This window comes from Suricata suricatta, chromosome 12 (genome assembly GCF_006229205.1).
Source record: "Suricata suricatta isolate VVHF042 chromosome 12, meerkat_22Aug2017_6uvM2_HiC, whole genome shotgun sequence".
Lineage (NCBI taxonomy): Eukaryota > Metazoa > Chordata > Mammalia > Carnivora > Herpestidae > Suricata > Suricata suricatta.
In genome coordinates this window covers 95,078,765-95,095,210 of record NC_043711.1, presented here as the reverse complement: position 1 = coordinate 95,095,210, position 16,446 = coordinate 95,078,765, and the positions used below count along the sequence as shown (strand labels likewise).

General features: G+C 44.9%; 1 pseudogene; it reads left to right on the top strand.

The window, feature by feature from the left end:
* The first annotated feature begins 13,825 nt into the window (after positions 1-13,825).
* LOC115275022 lies at positions 13,826-14,635 on the top strand (annotated as a pseudogene).
* The last annotated feature ends 1,811 nt before the right edge of the window (positions 14,636-16,446 follow it).

Below are 16,446 nucleotides of genomic sequence, written 5' to 3'. Positions count from 1 at the left end.
GTCGGGGAAGCGGTGGGGGGAGAGGGAGAGAGAGGAAGGAAATGGCTCATTCAGGGGACATAGAAGGAAACCCCTGGGGAGGTCCATACTCCTGAGGAAAGACCCTGAGAGGAAAATGGAACCTGGTTCACGCAGGGCCTGGCAAACACAGCCCTTTGGGTTTTCTCTTGAGAGCCGTGGGGAGCAAGGGATTGGGAGTTGCCTTTGCCCAGCGCACTCAGTCTTTCGGATTAGCACGGTGCCAGTCCTGGCTTGCCATCTGGCCTGGCTACAGGTGACCGTCAGTCTCATTTCCATCAATAACTCATTCAATAATTTTTAAAAAATTATGTCTTTTTTGGGGTGCCCGGATGGCTCAGGTCATGATCTTACAGTTTGTAAGTTTAAGCACCATGTCCTGCTTTGGGCTGACAGCTTACAGCCTGGAGGCTGCTTCAGATTCTGTGTCTCCCTCTCTCTCTGCTCCTACGCTGCTCATGCTCTGTCTCTCTCTCTCAAAAATGAATAAACAGTAAATATATATATATATGTCTTTTTCTGTCTTGGGGTAAGACATGCTCTTAAGATCTTGTTATTTTTTTATTTTATTTTTAAGTGATCACTACACCCAAAGTGAGGCTCGAACTCACAACCCTGAGATCAAGAGTTGCATGTTCCACAAACCGAGCCACCCAGGTGGCCTAAGGTCGTGTTTACAACAAAATGGAAAGGGAGGTACAGAGACTTCCCGTGCCCCCCGCCCCCATCTCATGCACAGCCTCTGCTCTTACCACAACACCCCCACCAGAATGGCAATGTATTTTTTTTCTTTTTTTGCCAAGGATAAATGTATCCTGACACCTCACAGTCATTCAAAGCCCCTGGTTTCCCTCACAGGTGTTCTACATTCTATGGGCTTGGACAGAAGTAAAATGGTGTATATCCATCATTAACACGCAGAGGGTTCTCCTGTCCTAAGGATTCTCTGTGCTCTGCCTGCCCCTCGCCCCGGCAGCCGCTAATCTTTCTATTGTCTCCATAGTTTTTGCCTTTTCTGGAATGTCATATGATTGGAATCACACAGTTTATAGCCTTTTCCGATTGGCTCCTTTCACTTAGTAATTGGCACCTAAGATTTCCATTCTGGGACCGTATGACTGATGCTGCTATGAACATTTGTGTACATGTTTTTGAGTGGACACATTTTTGTTTTTTTTAAGTAGGCGGCACACCCAGGGAGGAGCCCAATGCAGGGCTTGAACTCATGACCCTGAAACCAACGCCTGAGCTGATATCAAGAGTCAGATGCTTAACGGACCAAGCCACCCAGGTGTTCCAGGACAGGTGTTTTCAATTCTTTCCTGTATACACCTGTGGGTGAACTTGCTGGGTCCTATGGTAACTGTTTAACCATCTTGAGTAACTGCCGCAGTGCTTTCCAAAGAGGCTGCACCATTTTACATTCCACCAGCCTGAGGGTTCGGATTTTCAGATGCTTTTTCATACCTTTTGGGTTTTTTTATTATTTTTAAAAAATTTTTAATGTTTTATTTTATTTTTGAGAGAGAAAGAGACAGCATGAACAGGGGAGGGTCAGAGAGAGAGGGAAACACAGAATCCAAAGACACAGGCTCCAGGCTCTGAGCTGTCAGCACAGAGCCTGACACGGGGCTTGAACCCATGAACTACAAGATCATGACCTGAGCTGAAGTCGGACACTTAACCGACTGAGCCATCCAGGTGCCCCCACCTTTTTTTTTGGAGACACACAAACTGTGTAAGTATCTAGGTAGAAGGAGGTGAAGAAAGGTAAGCGGATGGGGCTTGGTCATGCAAGGTGCTGAGGCCTCAGGTGGGCATTGGGTTTTACTGTGATCTCAGGCGGCAGCTCTAGGAGCCCTTTAAACGGAGGAGAAACATGAACTGATTTACATGTGTGTGTAATGTGCATCTTCATTGCTTTTCCATTTAATCCCTAAGTGGCTGATGGTTCATATGCCTCCTCATCCTGCAATAGGTAACTCGTGTTTTGATTTCTTATGTGTTCCTTTGGAGTTACTTTTTCTAAAAATTTTTTATTTTTTTATTTTATTTTTAAAAAAATTTTAATGTTTGTTTTTGAAAGAGAGAAAGACAGAGCGTGAGCATGGGAGGGGCAAAGAGAGGGAGACACAGAATCTGAGGCAGGCTCCAGGCTCTGAGGTGTCAGCACAGAGCCCGACGTGGGGCTCGAACCCACTAACCGTGAGATCATGGCCTGAGCCGAAGCCAGACGCTTAACTGACTGAGCCACCCAGGCGCCCCTGGAGTTTCTTTCTGCGTACATAAGCAAATACAAACACACATGCTTGTTTTTCTGCTGTTTTTACACAAGGTAGATACCATCACCCTAGCTTTTCCACACAGTAATCAGTGTTATCTTAAAGACTTTTCCATATCAATGTGTACAGAACATCATTATTCTTTTTCCTATTACTGTGTGACATTCTATAATTTGATGGATCACAATTTTGCGAGCAGTCTCCTCATAACAGCAACGGTTTTCCTTTTTTTTTTTTTCTGTGATAACCCACGCTTTCCATAAGTAATTCCATACAGATGGCATCTCCCATACACACAGGATTATTTACCTGACCAACGCCCGGAAATGGAATTGTTGGATCAGAAAGGTATATGCATTTATGATTTTGATAAACTTTGCCAAATTGCCCTTCAGAAAGGTTGGGCCAGTTTATGCCCCACCAGGAATCACGGAGGTGCCCTATGGCCTCAAACTCTTATCATGCTTCTGGAACTTTCCCAGTGTGCTAGATGGAGGATGGTGGCAGCAGGGCTGTTTTTCATGCTTAAGAGCCACTTGAGCTTCCTTCTTTATAAACTGTCTGTTTACCCCCTTTGTTCATCTTTCTATTGGGCTGTTGTCCATTTTTCTTATCTAAGAGCTCTTCTGACATGAGGGGGAGAGTACCTCTTTGTGAAAGGAGCTGTGAGAATTTTCCGTGCTTTGTCATGCGTGTTTTGACTTTGTAGAGGATGGGCTGCTTCTTTCTCTCTCTTTATTACTTTGGTTTTGCCATGAGGTTTTTCTCTTTTAATGTAGCCAAGTGTATTAATCTTTTCCTGTATGGCTTCTGGACTTTCAGTCATGGTTAGTTAGCTCCCTTTCACACTTTCTTGTAAGATTTATGGTTTCGTTGTTTGTGTGTTTTACGATTCAGCCAAAAGCTGTCCCACTGTGTGTCTCATTCTGTAGCTTGCTGCTTTCTCACATTGATACACAGAGAAGCTCTAGTTCGTTCATTTTAACTGCTACATTGTATGCCAGCATGTGACTCGTGAAAGCATATACATGTTTTAAATTTATCTATTAATTTTGAGAGGAGAGAGACCATGTGAGTGAGGGGAGGGGCAGAGAGAGGGAGAATTCCAAGCAGGCTCCGAGCTGCCAGCACAGAGCCTGACTCTGGACGTCAACTCATAAACCATGAGATCATGACTTGAGCCGAGATGATGAGTCACATGCTTAACCGACTGAGCCACCCAGGCGCCCCTGTAAAACTGTATTTTATTAACCTGTTCCCTAATAGTGGAATTCCGTTTGACTGCAAATTTTGTAGTCAGTGCCGCAACGAACACCCGGTGTATACATCTCCTTATGCTTGCTTGCCAGAATTTCTTCGGAGCACATACCTAGAAGTAGACTTTCTGTCCATCCCTGGATGTCTGACTCTGGTTTTGAATGGCATCTCCCCGATTAATCTCTGGATGGAGCATCTTTTCACATGTTTGCGGCCCTTTGGGCTTTCTATTCTTGTAGAAATGCCTTTTTGAATCCTTTAGTGCTTTTTTTCATTGGGGTAATGGTCTTTTCTTTCTTATTAATCTTCAAGAGTTCCTTATAGACTCTGGATTTAATTCCTTTGTTATATTGGTTGTATCTTCTGCTGGCTTGTCATTTCTTTTTCCCCTTTGTGAGGTCTTTTGCCATAGAGGAAATATTCAATATTGATGTACTCCTGTATATGAATCTTTTCCTTTATAGTTTGTGCCTTTTGTGCCTGGCTTAGGAAATCCCTTTCTCTCTGAAGTCATCAAGATATTCTTCTATGTGTTCCTTTAATCATGTTAGAGTTTTCAAAGAAAAAAAAACATTTTTTTTAATAATCTAAAATGATGCCAGAGGAGATTGAGATGCCCTTCTGTTCATTGAAGTGGGATACGGGTTAAGGAAACTGAGAACAAAACACTAACCTCTGCCATCTCCTGGCCTCTCGCTCGGGGCAATGTTACATTGGCTGCTGTGTAGGGTGATTGATTATGTCTGGGCTCTAGGATGTTAAGACCCTAGACTCCGGTTCTTCCCTCCCTGTCTTTGATCAACACTCTTTATTCCTGCCTGTGACTCTGGGGCTTAGCAGCGGCCACAGATCCTTGCTCTGGCCCCCATTACACCGCTCCAAGTAAGGCTGCTGCTCCAAGCCCTCTCCTGGGACTCAGGATGTGCAGGGGAAGGAAGGGGAAGAAATCAAAGCAGCTGGTTTTCTTTCCTGAGATCATGACAATGTCTGATTCTTCCAGACACCTGCCACAGCATCATGTCCTTGGCTAATTGGCTTCCCCTGTTGCCGACGTGGGCGGCCTTTCCCTGAATCAGTGGTGACATTTGAAGCCCGGTCCATCTCTTGGGAGAGTCCCAGCTTTGGAATGTCCGTGTCCTTCCTGTTCAGGGGCCGGGCTGGACAGGGGCAGCAGGTGGTTTGGAGAATCCTCTGACCTTCCCACTCAAATTGCCTATTAAGCATAAGAAAATGCACCCTGTGGCCCACTAGATACAATGAGATGTAATCATGTGAGTTCAGAGGCTGCTGATTAGTTGATTTACCATTATATTTTGTAGACATTTTATTTTTGTTTTGTAGACATTTTAATTAAATATCAATTAATTTTATTCAAATCTGCAGCTTCCTTTTTATATCCTGGAGTCAGTATTTTTTTTTAGGTCTAATACATTTTTATGTGCACTTATGTACACCCAGAGTTTCCTATGTTTAGGACCATGGAATCTTTATAGACCATAGGAATCTACCCAGAGGAATAAACACTTTCCTCCATACAGAATTATTGTTTGCAGAGCCCTCTCCAGGATCACTAACTCTTTGCAAAGCATATTGGAAAATCAAGGAAGATCTAAATAGTCATATTCTCTCTATAGAATAAGGAATATTTGTAGTCTCCTCCTAGGTATAAAATCATAGAATATTTACAGAACATTCTCTGGATATGGAATTTTTGGGTGGTTGAACATCTTTTCCTTCCTGTTCATAAAATTAGGAACTGTCTTTGAGGAACACCCTCAGGTACACAGAATCATGGAATGTTTGCAAAACCTCTTCTTGTGGCTTGAATCTTATATTACTTACAGGATACCTGCCTCTGGAAAATCACTGAGGGTTTGCAGAGCCTTTTTGCTGATCATTCTGGAATGTCTATAGAACTTCCTTATCTGTATAGACTGAAGGAATGTTAGCTGAACCTCCTTCTTCTGTGTAGAATTTCGGGGTGTTGACTGAGCACCCTATGTTATACGGTCATAGAATGTTACCGAGAACACTCCTCACTCTAAGACTTGAGATGTTTACATCTCCACTACCTGTTGGAGAGAAGTAAGAGAAGCAAAGGGTCACGACCAGATCATGGAGGGGTCTTATAGGTCAAATGAAGATTAGCCTTTTTCTTTCTTTTTTAAAAAATTAAAAAAAAATTTTTTTTCGAGAGACAGACAGACTGTAAGGGAGGGAGGGGCAGAGAGAGAGGGAGACACAGAATCCGAAGCAGGCTCCAGGTGCTGTCAGCACAGAGCCCGACATGGGACACCAACTCATGAGTGGTAAGATCATGACCTGAGCCGAAGTCAGATGCCCAACGGACTGAGTCACCCAGGTGTCCCAAGATTAGCCTTTTTTCTATTAGCTATAGGGAGCCACTAAAGTTTTTTGATAAGTCCAGAGACATGATAAAAATTATATTCTAGGAAGCTTAATAGAGTGAAGGAAGTAAACGGGATAAACTGAAAGGCAGTGGCTTAAAAATAATTTTTTAAAACAAGGCAAAAATTAAGGTGCTGATTGATTTAAGAAATTAAGAAATTAAGGTACTAACTGCAATAATCTATAGCAAATACTTTGATAAAACAAAGACTCATTCTCTAGAGCAGGGGTTAGCAAACTACAACCCAGGGGCCAAATCTGGCCAACTGCCTGTCTTTGAAAGTAAAATTCCGTTGGAACATAGTCACATTAGCTGTTTGTTGTACAGTAGCAGAATTAAGTGGTTGTGACGGAGAATATAAGGCCTGTAAAACCAAAAACGTTTCCTATCTGGCTCTTTACAAAAGAAATTTTCTTATCTCTGCTCTAGCGGAAGAAGAAATACCCTGGAATTTTTCTTTAAATATTTGAATTTTTGGGGTATTTTAAAATTCATTCACAGCGATTCAACTGAATTCATAAAGCTTCATTCATTCATTCATTCAACCAATATTTACCAAAGATCTACATTATATCAGGCCCTGACTTAGGCAAAGATGGAAAAGAGGCAGCTCATGCCCTCAAGGAAAGGTGTAACCTAGACATAACTGTCATATAATTGATAAGAAACTAGTTATGTGAAGGGCACATGGGTGGCTCAGTAGGTTGAGTGTCTGCCTCTTGATTTGGGCTCAGGTCATGATCCTACTGTTGTGAGGCTGAGTCCTGAGTCAGACTCCATGATCAGCATCAAGCCTGCTTGAGACTCTCTCTCTCCCCCCCTCTCTCTTTTTCTCTCTCTCCCTCCCTGCTTCTGCCCCCTCTTTCTGCTCGTGCTCTTGAATTCTGTCTCTAAAGTAAAACAAAACAAAACAAAAAGCCACCTCTTTATTGATTAAAAAAAATTTTTTTATGTTTATATAGTTTTGAAAGAGAGAGAGAGACAGACAGAGTGTGAGCAGGGGAGGGCGGAGAGAGAGACGGAGACACAGAATCCAAAGCAGGCTCCAGGCTCTGAGCTGTCAGCACAGAGCCTGACGTGGGGCTCAAACCCCAAACCGTGAGATCATGACCTGAGCCGAAGTCAGATGCTTAAACGACTGAGCCACCCAGGCCCCCTAAAAACCCACCTTTAAAAGAAAAAGAAAAGAAACCAGCTCTCTGACTTTGGTCAAGTTCCTTAATCTTTATAGATTGCAGTTTCTCTGCTGATGAGGATGATTATACCTCCCTCAAGATATTTTTTTATGGTTACCATATATAAAGTGCTTAGAAAGTGCCTGACACCAAGTAAGTACTATTTAAGTGCTTTTTAAATATGTACCTACACCTGAACATACATCCCTGTGTACCTATACACATACGAAACAGTGCCCAGTGCCCTGCTAGGGTTGTCTACAGTTACTCTATGTAGGAGAGCTACACACCTGTGATATGCATATGTTTCTGTGTTTATGTTATACTTCAGTTCAAACAAAACAGAAAAACCTCAGCATGTACAAAATTGGGGTAAAATAGGGGCGCCTGGGTGGCTCAGTCGGTTAAGCCTCTGACTTCGGCTCAGGTCAGATCTCACGTTCGTGGGTTCGAGCCCCGCGTCAGGCTCTGTGCTGACACTTAGCTCAGAGCCTGGAGCCTGCTTCTGGTTCTGTGTCTCCCTCTCTCTCTGCCCCTCCCCCTCTCATGCTCTGTCTCTCTCTGTCTCAAAAATAAATAAAAAACATTAAAAAAAAACAAAACCCCAAAATTGGGGTAAAATAATGGCCACCGGGCCTAAGTGGATTCAGGACTCAAATGATTTCATCAGGACTCAATTTTTCCTTATTGCTTACATCAGTCTCTTTCCATATGCCAGCTTCATTCCCAGGTTCCACATGCTGATAAAATGGCTGCCATTGCTCCAGCTTCACAACCCTTCATATTTAAATCTAGTATGAAAGACATAGTTGGCTTCTCCAAACACACAAATTTAAGTTTCTGGGAGTCGAGTCTCATTGGCTCTGACCAGTCTGCCCAACTCCAAACCAATCACTATTACCAGAGGAATACAATGTTATGACTGACCAGGCTGGTTCACATAACAAGTCTGAAGGTAAACATGGAGTCAGCAACCCCAAAGAACCACACAGAATGAAAGCAAGAGGTGAAAGAAATTGGAGCTGTTGCAGAAGGTGAATGAACGTTAAGCGGCTATAAAAGGTCAATAAATGTCTCTTAACAAGACACCATCATCATCGTCATCATCATCATCATCGTCATCTTTTTCAGTCAGCATTTATAAAAATCCCTGGCACATAGTTTGGTTCTTGATAAATATTGTTAAGTGAGAACATTACTTCTCTCAGCTAATACTCCCCGGGAGCGACCCTCTTACGCCCTTGGCCTCCCTGTCCAGGATAGAAAGACCGTGGCAGAATTTTTAAAAGGGACGTAAACCAGTCTTTGCAAAGACATAGCCCTCTACAGAATCAGTGCTCTTAGAGGATGTTGGCTGACTTTCTTATACCAGTTCCTCATATCTTTCTCTCCATCAAGGAGTTTCGTGGCAGAGGGACAGAACCTTGGAAAAGTCTGATCCTTGCAACTGTGGGTGAGGAAGAAAGTCAAGGGAACCCTCATTCACCGCAGCCGGGAGTATAAATTAGTACCCGCATTTTGTAAAACAATTCGGAAATAGTTAAGCAGATGTGCAAACCCTATTGCTCAGCGAATCCACTCGTGTTTGTATGTGCTCTGGAGAAACTCCTGCTCATATGCATAGGATTGCGTGACAGTTATTGCTGTGTCACAAACCCCGCCGAACTTGGTGTGTAAACAACAACTATTCTCTTAGCCCATGGACCTGGGCAGGGCACACTGGGAGCAGCATGTCTGGGGCTTCAGCTGAGAGGACTGGAAGGTCACAGATGGGGGCTGGAAGAGCTTAAGGTTGGTTCTCTCTCACGTCCGGTGATTGACGTCGGCTGTTGGCTGGGATCCCCACCCGGGCCATGGACCCGAGCACCTCCACGTCCTGGCCCCATGTGGCTTCTTGACGGCACGGCGGCTGACGGTTCCAAAGATGTGTGTCCCTCCCAACAAGTCAGAAGCTGTGTAGTGTCACTTTCCACGTGTTTCTGGTGGCTGTAAATGATTCACAATCCCACCCAGCTTCAAAGAAAGGGGGGGATGAAGAAAGTTCTGGAAGAGCATGAGGATGGGAAACACTCCTGAGACCATCTTTGGAAAATACGTTCTGCTACGGATGTTCATGGCACCACAGTGTCTACTGGGCCATCATCCCTTTTCCAAATCCCTTGGGGCCAGATGTGTTTTAAAATTTTGAAAATCACAGAATTTCGAAAGATAATAGGAGATACACACGGAATATTTGTAGAACGCCCCTTGAGAGGGATGGGTTACTCTGTCAAGAAAAATCTACCAATTTCCTCCGTGGAACATGTGGATGTTCACAGTGAGATGAGGATCATAGACAGCTCTCTGTGTCTGAGGTCAAGTTTTGCCACGAAAGATGTTCGCGTCAGGTCAGGTCTTGCTGCCAAATAGATTATGAAAAAGCTTTTAGGTTTTAGGTTTCTTGGATTTTGAATTTTAGCTAAGAATCTATGGACCAGTAGTAGCAAAAAAGAGGAAACGGCCTAAATAGACTTCATCAGGAAAAAGGACTTAAAAACTGTGGCCTCATTCTATGGTGAAATGCTACACGGCCGTGAACATGAAGAAACGCAGGCTACATGCGTCACTGTGGACATGTCTTATAAAAATAATGTTGAGGAAAGCATGTTGCAGAAAGTGTACTCATGATCAAGTTAGGACAAGCCCGGGGGTGCAGTAGTAGCAAACAGCCCCTGTATTGCAGAGCCTTAAAACGACGTTTTCTTTCTTTTATTTTTTTAATGTGTATTTATTTTTGAGAGAGATTGAGAGAGAGAGAGCAGGGGACGCACAGAGAGAGAGGGTGATGCAGAATCCAAAGGTTCCAGGCTCTGAACTGTCAGCACAGAGCCCAACGCTGGGCTTGAACTCCAGAACCACAAGATCATAACCTGAGCCGAAGTCAGATGCTTAACTGACTGAGCCCCCCAGGTGCCCCTTATTTCTTGATCGTGATGGGGTGAGGGGAGCTTCCTCCTCATTCTGGAACTCAGCTCTGCCGAACACTGATAATTATTATGGCAAAGGACAAAGAGTGGCCAAGGACGCCGGCTCAAAAGGCTGCTGGCAGGAAGTGATACTGTCACTTCTGCTGGGAGCCTCAGTTTCTCTGACAGGGGCTGATTAACTACTGCCTGGTTGTAGGTTACCTGGGTGGCGCCCTAGTCAATGCTCAGTCAGCAGGCATTGCTGGCACTGGAAGGACTCAGTGTCAAGGCGCCTCGAACATGGAGAGCAGTTACGCACATGTCAACGCTCTATCTGCTCTTGCCTCCGGGAGTTTGACCTGAGAGAGTTTGAACTGTATGATGTTACCACACTACTGATGATGATTGTCCATGGGTTGTGCAATGTCTGCCTCAGGGCAGGTTCCTGGAATCTTTTCCAGTAAAGTCTGAGGGGGTAGGAGGGGCATGGTATCACTTGTGACCTTTTACTTTAGGCTGTGGATCCTTTTCTTTATATGTTTGATTTGGGCAAGCCTGTTAATTAGATGTTGACAAGCAGATGTGAGGCCCAACTTATGCTCTCTGGAACTTCTCCAGGGGCCTCCCTTTCTTTAGGTTACTCCCCTCCTCCAAAACCTTCAAGGGCTCCCTATGGCCCACAGGAAATGGTGTGAGAATAGCAACCGTGATCGAGTACTGCTATATGCCAGACACTGTCAAATCTTCCCCGAAACCCGTGGAAGAAGGAACCAGATGAGGAAATGGAGGTTGAAAGAGGTGAAAAGACTTGCCCAGATCACAGGGAGAGAAAGGGAAGAGGCAGGCCTGGCTGACCTCCAGGTCTTTTTGATTCAGGGGCCCCGCTGAGTCACGGGGTCCAGCCACCTCCAGCCTCACCCCTAGTCTCTTCCTTGTCCTTGGACCGAGCGACTGCTCCAACCAGGAGCAGGAGCTCAACCCACTCTCAAACACCATCTAGAGGGGCGTCCTCACCTTTCCTCCAACAATTATTGAGCACCTGCTGGATGCCAGGCACTGTGCTAGATGCAAGGATAGAGCAGAAAATGAAACAAAATCTCTGACATCATGGAGCTTATGTTCTGATAGGGGAGACAGAAAACGAACAAATAAACACACACATGTGTAATATAATGTTGGGAATGAAAAGTCGTATGAAGACAAACAGATGGGAGAGAGAGTTCTGGGGTGGGGAGAAAGATATTTTAGAGGAAAGGTCTCTTAGAAGAGATGACATTTGAGGAGAGACCAGGATGCAGTGAACTTATTTGAGGGGCTAAAAGGAAATGAATAATGAATGAATGCATATTTGAGTGAGCTGGAAGCCTAACTTAGAGATGAAATGGTTGACACACACACACACACACACACACACACACACACACACACACACACCAGGGGTGCCTGGGTGGCTCTGTCCATTAAGTTTCAGAATCTTGATTTCCTGATTTTGGTTCAGGCCATGATCTCACAGTCCGTGAGCTCAAGCCCGGGCCTGGCTCAGTGCTGACAGCACGGAGCCTGCTTGGGATTCTCTGTCTCCCTCTCTCTCTGCTCTTCCCCCACTCTCTCTCTTTCTCTCTCTCAAAATAAATAAATAAGCTTAAAAAAGTGTGAAGCTCCAAAAAGAATCAAAGAAAGGTTAAAAACCCAATCTTTTTCAATACCTTTTATGTCCGACGGAGCAGGGGAAGCGGTGGGTCACCGGCGGCTAGTCCAGGGGTAGGAATCGTCCCTGCCGCTTCCACAGCGGGACAGCTGCATCCCTTGTCACCCAGGCGAGGCTGGAAGTGGATGGGAAGGGAGTCCAGCTGCAGAGGACGTTTGGATTGAGTAGGCTGTATCCCCACCACCCGCTTCCTAATTGAAGCCCATTTTGGGCCATCCAGGCGGGGCCCTCTTTTTCCCTGCCTCGGGGTGGTGGGAGAGATCAGGGCAGCCTGCTCGCAGGGACGGAGGCACCCATCCCCTTGGCTTCCAGAGCGCTCAGCCTCCTGCTTCTCCATCTGCTTTGACAGTTGCACTGCCTTGGCTGTAAGCTTTCCCTCTTCCTGGGACCAGCGGCCCGCAGGTGCCATCGAGGTGTGGATTTCCTCTGCATTTTTCAGAGCTTTAAGCACCTTTCCGTATGCTTCTTGGCTATTTAGATACCTTCCTTTATGAAATGCCTGTTCAAGTCTCCCCTCCCCCCCACCTATTTGGTTGTCAGTCTTGTTTCTATAAACCTGTGGGTTTAAAAAAAAATTATGGGAGCGCCTGGGTGGCTCAGTCTGTTCAGTGTCTGACTTGCGCTCAGGTCGTGATCTCGCGGTTTGTGAGTTCGAGCTCCGCGTCAGGCTCTGTGCCGACCGCTCAGAGCCTGATGCCTGCTTCCGATCCTGTGTCTCCCTCTCTCTCAGTCCCTCCTCCACTCACCCCTGTCTGTGTCTGTCTCTCACTCTTGAGAAATAAAGAAACATTAAAAAAAGTTTAATTTGTATATGAGTTCTTTATAACCTACGTGTTTCTATCCTTTTACTCTGCTGCCTGTCATTTCTCTTATTGGTGTCTTTTGATGAAGAGAAACTTTTATTTTAACTGCAGCCTAGTTTATCACAATTTTCCCTTTTGGCTGGTGTTTGTGTCCTCTGACACATCTCCACCTACCTCAAGGACGTGGAGATATTCTTTGTTTTCATCTAGAAGCTTTTTTTTGGTGATCGTCACATTTAGATTTACAATCCATCTTGAATTGATTCTGTGGATAGTGTGAGGTAGGAGTGGAGAGTCTTTTTTTCCCCATATGGAAATCCAACAGATCCAGCACTTATTTAGTTAAACAAAATGTTGCATGGTAATATCTGGTGTTTCCTGTACCATCTTCTCAACTTCCTATAGGTTTAAAATGTTTTAAATAAAATTTGGGGGAGAAATGATGAAAATAAGGTACAGAGACCTTTGTAGGTAAATAAATACTATGGAAATAATTCCAAATGTGATCTGTAAGTCTTGATTTGATACTGTTGAAAAAAAAAACAGCTACAAAAGATATTCTTGAAACAATTGGGGAAATTTGGGAATGTACTGGCTATTAAAGCATGTTACAGTATGATGGTTCTTTTTTTAGTTTTTAAAGTTTATTTATTTTGAGAGAGAGAGAGTGAAAGCACAAGCAGGTTGGGACAGAGCACAAGGGGAGAGAGAGAATCCCAAGCAGGCTCTGCACTGTCAGCCCACAGCCCAGAGCCCGATGCGAACTGCGAGGTCAGGACCTGAGCTGAAGGCAGATGCCCAACCAACTGAGGCACCCAGGCACCTGATTGTTCATTTTCTTTTTTACTTTTTCTCTTTTTTATTTTTATTTTTATTAAAAACATTTTTTAATGTTTATTTTTGAGACAGAGAGAAAGAGAGCGTGAGCAGGGGAGAGGCAGAGCAGAATCCAAAGCAGGCTCCAGGCTCTGAGCTGATGTGGGGCTCGAACTCACAAAGCCCAAGATCATGACCTGAGCTAAAGTCGGATGCTTAACTGACTGAGCCCCCAGGCGCCCCTGATTGTTCGTTTTCTTAGGTGTGATACGACTATTGTGGTTATGTAGGGAATGTACCTTTTCTTAGGACTTCTGCTGAAATATTGAGGCGTGAAGTACCACACCAGTAAGGCAGCAACTTACTTTTAAAAACCTTCGGGGGGCTCTTTTTCGTGGCGCCTCGGAGGCGGTAGGCGACATCAAGATGAAGCTGAACATCTCTTTCCCAGCTACTGGCTGCCAGAAACTCATTGAAGTGGACGATGAACGCAAACTTTGTACCTTTTATGAAAAGCGAATGGCCACAGAAGTCGCTGCTGATGCCTTAGGGGAAGAATGGAAGGGTTGTGTGATTCGAATCAGTGGTGGCAATGACAAGGCTTCTCCATGAAGCAGGGTGTCTTGACCCATGGCCGTGTCTGCCTGCTGCTAAGTAAGGGGCATTCCTGCTACCGTCCACGGAGGACTGGAGAAAGAAAGCGCAAATCTGTCCAGGGTTGCATTGTGGATCCCAATCTCAGTGTTCTCAACTTGGTCATCGTCAAAGAAGGGGAGAAGGATATTCCTGGACTCACTGATACTACTGTGCCTCGTGGCCTGGGGCCCAAAAGAGCTAGCAGAATACGCAAGCTTTTCAACCTCTCAAAGGAAGATGATGTCCGCCAGTATGTTGTGAGAAAGCCCCTAAACAAAGAAGGTAAAAAACCTCGAACCAAAGCACCCAAGATTCAGCGTCTTGTTACTCCATGCGTCCTCCAACACAAACGTCGGCGCATTGCTTTGAAGAAGCAGCGCACAAAGAAAAACAAGGAAGAGGCTGCAGAATATGCTAAGCTTTTGGCCAAAAGAATGAAGGAGGCCAAAGAAAAACGCCAAGAACAGACTGCAAAGAGACGGAGGCTATCTTCGCTGAGAGCTTCTACCTCAAAGTCTGAGTCTAGTCAAAAATGAGATTGTTGTAAGAGAAACAAATACATAAGATCAGACATCAAAAAAAAAAAAAAAAACCCCTTTGGGGGGAAAAGCTCTGTACTTAATATAGAAAGATAAATGTGGGAAACTGATAACAGTTGTTGAATCCAGGTGGAGAGTAAACAGGTGCTCCTTGTTCTATTCTTTTAACTTTTCGGTATGTTTGAAAGTGTTTATTATAGACGTGGCGGGGGCAGGGGCCATAGTGTGGGCTAAACAAAAAGTAGTTACAGGTCAGATTATTCCAGCTAGTTTGAGATTTCTGGTCTAGGGCCTCAACTCCACTATCTCACTCACTCTGAATCATGTCCCCGAGATAGGCAACACTGGGTCCAATTTATGGGCAGTGAATAGAATCTGAGGGGTAAATGACTTGCTTAAGGTCACACAGCTAGCTAAGACCAAGCCAAGATTTGAACCCAAATCTGAGTAAAAATTCTCTGCCAAGAAAAGCAGAGAAATTTTGTTTAAGCTTCTTCTCCATCTCATTTCCCGGGGGTGTTGGTCAGGTAAGAGCTATGTGCATTTACCATGTGCCTGGCTTTGCATGTGTTACTCAAATCCTCACAGCAACTGGATGCAATTGTTACTAATAATGTCCCCCATTTTACAGAGAGGCACAGAGAAGTTAAATAACTTGCTTGAAGTCATTCAGCTAAGAGTGGAAGGGATGGGAGTCAGGGAACGGAGACCGTCTGGTTCTAAAGCCCTCACTTACAGGCTCTAGCGTTGTAAAAAGCATAAATCACTTTAGGAATAGAAAGCAGGATTACTGTTGGCTCTCAAAGAATCCCTGCAAAGTCCTCTCTCCTCCTGACTGCTTCTGGCATTTCAAGACAGCCTCACAGTTCCCTGTGAGCTGTATCTACACCGGGAACACTTTCCTCCTTAATTCACCTGGAAGACTCCAGAAGCTGGGGCTGGTTCTTCTGGCCTGGGGCTGATCTTAAAGCACTGTTTTGGTTATGGTCACACACTAACCCAGGGAAGAGGAAAGCAGTTTGCAGGATGAGAATGAGGAGCCAGATGGAATGCTGAGGTAAGTTACCACCTAGTGGTCACAGGTCTGCCTCTGGAGACAGGTCAGTTTTGATTTGAGCCCTTACTGTAAGGCTTGGGTGAATTGCTTCCCCGAAGAGCCCAGGTTTCCTCATTTGTGTCATAGGAATAGTAAGAGCACACATTTCAGGGCCCCCGGGGGAGTTTAATAAGATAAGTAAAGCCCAGCGTCTCTCAGCACAAGTCTTCACGTTGATAATTGTTATCATTACACTCCTTATGATTCTGTGGGACGTGGACCCTGCCTAGAGATCTAACCTTTATCTGTCCTGGGTTTGGATAACCTAGGGATAGAGGAAGCTTTTTAACCTCAGGGCCTTTGTGCCTGCTGTTCACCCTTTTATGTCTCATCCCATGTCACCTGCTCAACAAGGCCTTCCTTAACCACACTAGCCTGCCTCCAATACATTCTCCTGTTTCATTGTGTTCATATCTATCAGTACCTGATACTATGAACTGATTTGTAGCTCTCTCCTTGCTTTTAAGCGTGAGTTCATGAAGACAGATTGTCTGTTTTGTTCTCTGTAGCATCCCTAACACCAAGAATAATGTCTGATCTATTTCAGGCTTTTAATAAATGGTGAATTGAATTAATGAATGAATGAGTGAAGGTGTATGCCGAGCCCCTATGCCCATAATCCCCGCTCCACTGTCGCAGTGGGCGATCAGCCCCGTCAGACATTGCAGACGGCCCCTTGGCTTCCGGGCTGGGGGCGCCGTTGCGCGGAGCCCACCGGCACTTGAGCGACGCTCCCCGAAAGCCTGGGCGGTGGCCGCGCC